General features: G+C 32.6%; 1 protein-coding gene across 3 annotated transcripts in view; it reads left to right on the top strand.

The window, feature by feature from the left end:
- LOC137615345 (inactive phospholipase C-like protein 1) overlaps nucleotides 1–7,500 on the top strand; it is a 1,261,629-nt gene that overhangs the window by 497,506 nt on the left and 756,623 nt on the right. The gene's annotated exons all lie outside the window — the stretch shown is intronic.

Raw genomic sequence — 7,500 nt, 5'->3', positions numbered from 1 at the left:
ATTAGGTTGGACATCCCTTGGATGGCTTCTTTTTGGGTTTCTCTTTTTCCTTACTGTGCAGTTAGAGAGAGAGAGAGAGAGAGAGAGAGAGAGAGAGAGAGAGAGAGAGAGAGAGAGAGAGAGAGAGATGCAAATATGCAATACAATTTTCTTGTAACTTATGTTTTTCTGTAGGAATTTTTACATCAATATTAGCTACAATCTATATTTATTCTTGTTTTTAGCGAATCAAAAACATTTTAATTGACAGTCGTTTATTCACTGTATTCGAAACGTGATTTGGTCTACTATATTCAACGATTTTAATTGGACATTGATGGAATGCAGTGGAGGAGATCCTTTAGTTGATTTTGTATTCTTAATTTGGCACTGAAACAAAGGCGAAAGAGCTGTTTGTGCAGAAATAGCATAGACAAAGAGTGATTGGCCATGGAGATCTGAAACTATGTAAAGTGTGGTGCTTATTGTATCTGGAAAAGCTAGGAACGAGTATATAGAGTGTGGCAGTATACACAGATTAACATTTAGCAGGATTGATGGCTTAAATGTAAACTTTGGTGAATGCAAATCATCAACATCGTCATCTCTTACGCCTTTTGACGCAAAGGGCCTCGTTTAAATTTCACCAGTCGTCTCTATGTTGAGATTTTAAATCAATACTTCTCCGTGCATCATCTCATACTTCACGTTTCATAGTCCTCAGCCATTTAGGCTTGGGTTTTCCAACTCTTCTAGTGCCTTCTGGAGCCCGATTAAATGTAAATGCAAATACAGAGAAGAATTTCTGATCAGATATGTAGTTCCTGAAGTAAATGAGAACATAAATTCTTGTGGGATTATGCATGAAAGATGTTTATGAAAAAAAAAAAAAAAAAAAAACACTAAGAAAGAAACTTATTTTTTAGATTATGCTTTAGAATAGAGCAGAAGGAAGACTAAGTTGATGCATGCAATAAAAGATGAAGTGTAAGATAGATGAAAATTCAAGTTGGAGGAGGACCAGGAAACATTTTCTTAATGGATAATTAAGGCAACTGAGTTTCCTGAGAAGGTAGTAAGAGCATATAAATATTTGTTGGAGTCAAAGACAAGGACGCTAATTGAATGTATTAGAAATTAAAATTCCAAGAGGGAGTCGGAAAAATAGCAGGGAGCCTGTGTAGTTAAGGGAAAGTGAGAGGTAGTAAAAGCACTGGGTGGTAGAACGAAGAAATTTACGGGCTGCCCAGCGGCAAGAGACCGTGTCTTACATAAGGTAAGGCAATCTACACACACACACACACACACACACACACACACACACACACACACACACACACACACAGAACGAGGAAGTGAAAACTTTAGAGAAACATAAAAGATTTTTCGAGTTGCAAGTCTAAACATTAGGTGAAATCGGGTGCAGGAAAGGAGTTTATAAGAAGACTTGTTATTTAAAACGGGTTAGAACGTGAGCTTAAATATGTAGAATAAACAGTTTTACAAGTGAAAAAATACAGAAAGAAGGTTAATGAGCAATTGAATCTTAAAAAGAAGGGTCTGTGAAAAAAGATCCCGCCTTAGTTTATAAACAATTTATCAATCTGAATTTAATGTTTTCCCTTACCATGTTAATTTCTGTGAGATTCTGATTTTAAGATCTGAAAAAAATAAAGTTTTGTTCTTCTTTATGCCTTATGAACCTAAGAAAGAAAAACTAAAGTAAAATGAAACAAGCGAATTATTCGATTTCTTTCATTTTAACTGAATAGGTAGTGGTCTCTCTCTCTCTCTCTCTCTCTCTCTCTCTCTCTCTCTCTCTCTCTCTCTCTCTCTCTCTCTCTCTCTCTCCTATGGAGATTCTTTATTTCTTTATAGTAATCAGAATAACAGCCTACTTTCCGAAACTTAACTGTCCCCAGTGGCTTTTCCTTATTCTTCAAAATCTTTTATTTAAATTCAGGCTTGTATTGAATGGCTAATATTCCGGGTTTAAGATATATCTAAAATATTTATTTTTTCCTAATTAGATATCTAATCACAAAATTAAAATTGAAACACCTGAAAATTCGTTTCTGAACCCTTCTCAGTCTAACTAATTCTTTATTTAAGTATCTAAATACTCTTTCTCTAGGTTAATAAATTTCACTAGCCACTCGACCTTGACTGTTGACTTGCTGGACCATGTGGTTTTTTATTGAAATAATAATCCTCCAATTTCTTTCTTGGTCGTTTGTGTTTCTATAAATAATACATTTTCCCTAGAGGTTTATTTTCAAGTTCTAGATTACATAAGAATATTATTTTCTCTGTTGCATATTTGGAATAACTTTGGAAAAATTGCCATCGAATACCATTAGTATTAATGTTATTGTCAAACATTTTAAGAAAGTCCCAATCCATTAATGATATTAATTGACAGAATAAGCTTCAACAAAACTAAATGGCCATTTTAATTTTTATTCTATTTTAATGATGCCTTGAAACATATTAACGTTTTCTAGAGATATGAATAAAATAGAAATAAAAATTACCATACCTCCCCTACTAATTAACTTTTTATTGGTCTTGTAAAGATGACACACAGAAATCTCCATCCAATCGTGTAATTGCCTCAAGTTTTTCTTCATTGTAGTTTTTTCTTTTTTTTTCTTCTGAACACCTTCATAAGATGAAGACATATCACCTGTGTTTGAAAGGTTGGTTCAATATGGTTAAATATTTCCTCTATTTTAATCTTCTTAATTGAAATGGGTGACAGAATTTTATCTCCATCAATGGAGCGTAAGTTGTACATTTATCTTTTTTTATTGTTTGTTTATTGTTTGTCATTAGCTATCTGAAATGGCTTCACATGGATTCCCATGTAATTCATTCGAGGGGTTAGCTCTGAATTTTGTGAGGGAACTGAATCTGGAGGAGGAATTTTGAACTTTTTCTTTTTGTGGAGCTGTTACGGAAGTCTGCATTTTAAATAATTAATTTACACTGCAGGAATAAAAAGCAGAATTTTGGAAATCATAATCATTGTAGAAACCGGCCATGTTAGACCTTTGTAATTTTCTATATTTGTTGATTTCCTTATACTGAATCCTACAAAAATTTGGATTTTTATCCACCACAGAAATATAATCCTTCCTGAAAATTTTTGAATTATAATAATCTTATCGTCGGAAAATGTTATATAACAAGACTTGATTTCTTGTGTTGGGGTCCAAAAAGCCCATTATTAAAAGTTGGACTCCCAAAGAATTTCCAATTTATGATTTTTCCGGAGCACGAAAGGTTTGGCATTGTTCGCTGCAAAAATATGAAAGTCATTCTTACTGTGTAAGGGATGTTGAGTTTCCCCCTTCAAGAGTTGTGATGTTTCTTTTGAACGTCTTCCACAGTTGCTTTGTCGTAACTTTTCTATTTCTATTTCTATTTCAACAACAAATACAGCCGTTTCCATTCCACTATAGTACAAAGGCCTCAGTCATTTCAGTTCATGTCTTGGGGATGGCTAGTTATCATCACCACTCTGGGCAGTGCGGATTGGTGATGGTGGGAGATTTTAGTCTGATTGCTCACATTAAACCAACCTAGTATGGGTGTCCTGACTAGTATAGCTTTGCTGATCATGGCAATAAGCAAACCCTTTCACCACGTATCCCGACTCAGAAAGGGATATATATATATATATATCTATATATATACTGTATATATATATATATATATATATATATATATATATATATATATATATATATATATATATATATGTGTGTGTGTGTGTGTGTGTGTGTGTGTGTGTGAATGAATATAAATTACGTCTCTCTTTCTTTGTGTGGACACTAGTAAGTTTTGTTTAAACCTTCTCACCAAGTAATTCGACTTTTGGCCTTATGTGTGAATGCGTTCCAGTGTGAAAAATATTATTAGAAACTACTATTCGTATCAATATTAGTAATATTACTGTTATTTGAGCCTTCTGTACTTGACTTGTTGTAAGAATCAAAGAATATATTTGTCAGATATAAAATTATCCTTTTGACGCAGCTATAAGGGCAATGGATTCTTTTTTATATAAGGAGTTTTCCTTTGTCGTTTCAAAAAGGCTTCTTAATTAATAAGTCCATCTATGAAGTTTGAAGGATTTTTATTTCACGAACGTCTTTTTATCTATGAGTCATTTAAACTTGTATTCACTTTATGTAAGTATTGAGCAAAAAATCTCATTCGTAAAACAAAAATTAGATTTAAACATAAATGGAGCTATGTATACGTTAGCTTATCCAGTGAAAAAATATAATATAAATAAACTTGAGCTTCTAATTGGAAGTAAAAATCACGAAAAAAATATAATATTAAAGGTGTTGAAAATTTGTAATAATTAGTTTCTGCGTTCTTTATAGATGTAGTGAATTGCTACTTCAAGAAAATGATAGCATTTTCAATATTGTTGATAATAATAATTACAAGAATGGTAAGAATATTATAAGTAATGATAATCATAATAAATAATTATGTTTGGGAATTGGAAATACTATATCCTCACCCTGACTTGCTACCATCTTTTCACTACAGAAATATACTATCCAAATCAAAAACAAGAAAATAATTTGTCACTCCAATTTAGGTTCCATGGGCCGCACCTCTCTCTCTCTCTCTCTCTCTCTCTCTCTCTCTCCTCTCTCTCTCTCTCTCTCTCTCTCTCTCTCTCTCTCTCTCTCTCTCTCTCTCAAGTGGCAGTGACACCCCAGTTTCTCCTTGAAATACATTTTTAGTACCTTATTCCTATTCCTTTGCCAAAATCTTCTGATAGTGAAAAGGAAAACCATTGAGATAATACAATAAACATTAAATGAAAGTTTTGTTTGTTTTTCTATCATGTTAACAAACATTATTGGGTGGTGGTTTAGTATGTGGCCTACCTTTTTTTTTTTTTTTTTTTTTATTCTGGTTTAGTATGTGGTCTACCTGGCTTGTTAGGTTAGGTTAGGTTAGGCCACATACTAAACCAGATAGAATTTCGTAGGCCATATTCGAAAGGTAGGCCACATACTAAACCGGCTCCCATTATTTTTTACGAAAACCATTCTTTGGTTATCAGTTTAAGTTGAATAATAAAGTGCCTGCAGAACGCCCATTATAGAAAAATCTAGTGAAAGGTCTGAGAGTAAAAAAAAAAAATATATACTGCAAAAGGCTTGTGAATACAAAAATAGAATACACATAATTCTTTAAGGAATTCATTGTATGGGCAGGAAAACATTCATAATATAGAGTATTGTTAAAGCCATGACATCTATAAGTATCTCTATGATATTGTAGATGATAGGAAATCTTGCTGAAAGTCTACTTCACTAAGGATAAGTAAAGATTGTATATTAATATAAGGAAAATCTTAAACTCAGCTTAGGATAACTACAATTTCAAATACATCAAAGCCCATAATACTTGGGCTAACGACATAATCTTTGGCCCCTAACTAACAAACTCCGGCATATATTATGAACTCATATTTAGTTCGTAGTAAGTCCTATGAATTGTGTCGATTCATTTAGAGTATTTTTAATGATATCTCACCTACAGATGGCGGTAGTGTTTTTTTTAAGCATGAGGTTATATTAAAAATCATGACATTTTTTATGTTAATTGATATCTTTACAATAACAAAAATTCCATTGTTTTTATTTATTAGTTCATTCCAGAATTCCATATTATATATTGCTTTCATTCTGTTTATAATCACCCTGCTGTATGTAACTAACCCCTAATTTAGTAATATTAGTAGAATTACCATTTGATATCCGACTTTTTTTGGCTATGGTTGAGACTTTTCATTCATAGCTGGATTTTTTAGTGCTGTTATATGAACCAAGCCTGAAAAACTTTCAAGTTGTTAACCAAACTAACAGAATATGATGAATATTTTTAAAGATACGCAGAAAAGATTAAATACAAAAGAAAACAAGAATTCAATGAAGATTAATAGTGAATAGCAATCTCTCTTTTGTATAAAGACGTAATTTTGAAAAATCCGATTTATCATTAGACTTGCAGTTGCTACTTCTCATTTTATCACATAGGAATTTTATCAATCTCCCTCGGAAGAAATATCGTATCAGCAAATCCAATATAGATTCCTTGGATAAAAAGTCTATCGAAGGAAAAAGTGCAACACAGACTCCAGATAGAATAGAAATGTATCTAGTTGATCCGTGGTTCAACTTTTTTCTCTTTCAACCCGATTTTTTCCTTAGATCCAAAGCTACTTTTTCCCCATCTGTCTCCAACCCACCAATGTAAGAGCCATGCCCCCTTTGGTCTACAAGAATTATATTCCCATTCCAGAAAGATATATGTATTGAATTTTTTGTTATACGAACGATATCATTGTTAGCCTACGCCATCTTTATTCTCTCTCTCTCTCTCTCTCTCTCTCTCCTCTCTCTCTCTCTCTCTCTCTCTCTCTCTCTCTCTCTCTCTCTCTCATATTCATGTTTACATGTAGTTTACAATCATTCGATCAATTAATCGGATACTAAACTGAAAAATGTTGTAAACAGGTTGAAGTTCTCTCTCTCTCTCTCTCTCTCTCTCTCTCTCTCTCTCTCTCTCTCTCTCTCTCTCTCTCTCTCTCTCTCTCTCTCTCTCGTAATAATTCAATCCATAACGTGCTGCACCATATTGAATTATCAGACTCACCTTTTGCGGTGTGTGTGTGTGTTCGTGTGTGCTGATGTATATATATATATATTATATATATATATTATATTTATATATATGTATATATATATAAATAAATATAAATAATATATATATATATATATATATATATATATATATATTTATATCTATGTATATATATATAATAAATAAATATAAATAAATATATATATATATATATATATATAGTATATATATATATATATATATATATATATATATATATATATATATATATTGTCTTTTAGTGCTAGATACCTTGACGGGGTGAAAGGGTCATGTATCGTAATGATCAGTAAGGCTGTCGCCACCAATCTACAGTGGCCAGCTTGTTGATGAAAACTTGACAAACCCCAGATATGAATAAGGACTTCTCTGAGGTTGTTGTCCTGCAGAATGCTATAATCCCGAGGGCTCCAACAGTAAAAATAGCCCAGTGGGGTTAGGAAATAAGGAAACTACAAAAAAAGTTATTAACAATTAAAATGAAATATTTTAAGAACAGTAACAGCATTAAAATAAATATCTTATAAATAAACTACGAAAACTTTAGAAAAACAAACGGAAGAGAAATATGATAGAATAGAGTGCCCTGAATGTACCCTCAAGCAAGAGAACTCTACCCAAGACAATGAATGACCAGGTACAGAGGCTATTGCACAACCCAAGACCAGAGAACAATGGTTTGATTTTGGAGTGTCCTTCTCGTAGAAGAGCTGCTTACCAGAGCTAAAGAGTCTCTTCTACCCTTACCAAGAGGAAAGTAGCCACTGAACAATTGCAGTGCAGTAGTTAACGTCTTGATTG

Source organism: Palaemon carinicauda, chromosome 21 (genome assembly GCF_036898095.1).
Source record: "Palaemon carinicauda isolate YSFRI2023 chromosome 21, ASM3689809v2, whole genome shotgun sequence".
NCBI lineage: Eukaryota > Metazoa > Arthropoda > Malacostraca > Decapoda > Palaemonidae > Palaemon > Palaemon carinicauda.
This window is presented reverse-complemented; position numbering and strand designations above follow the sequence as displayed.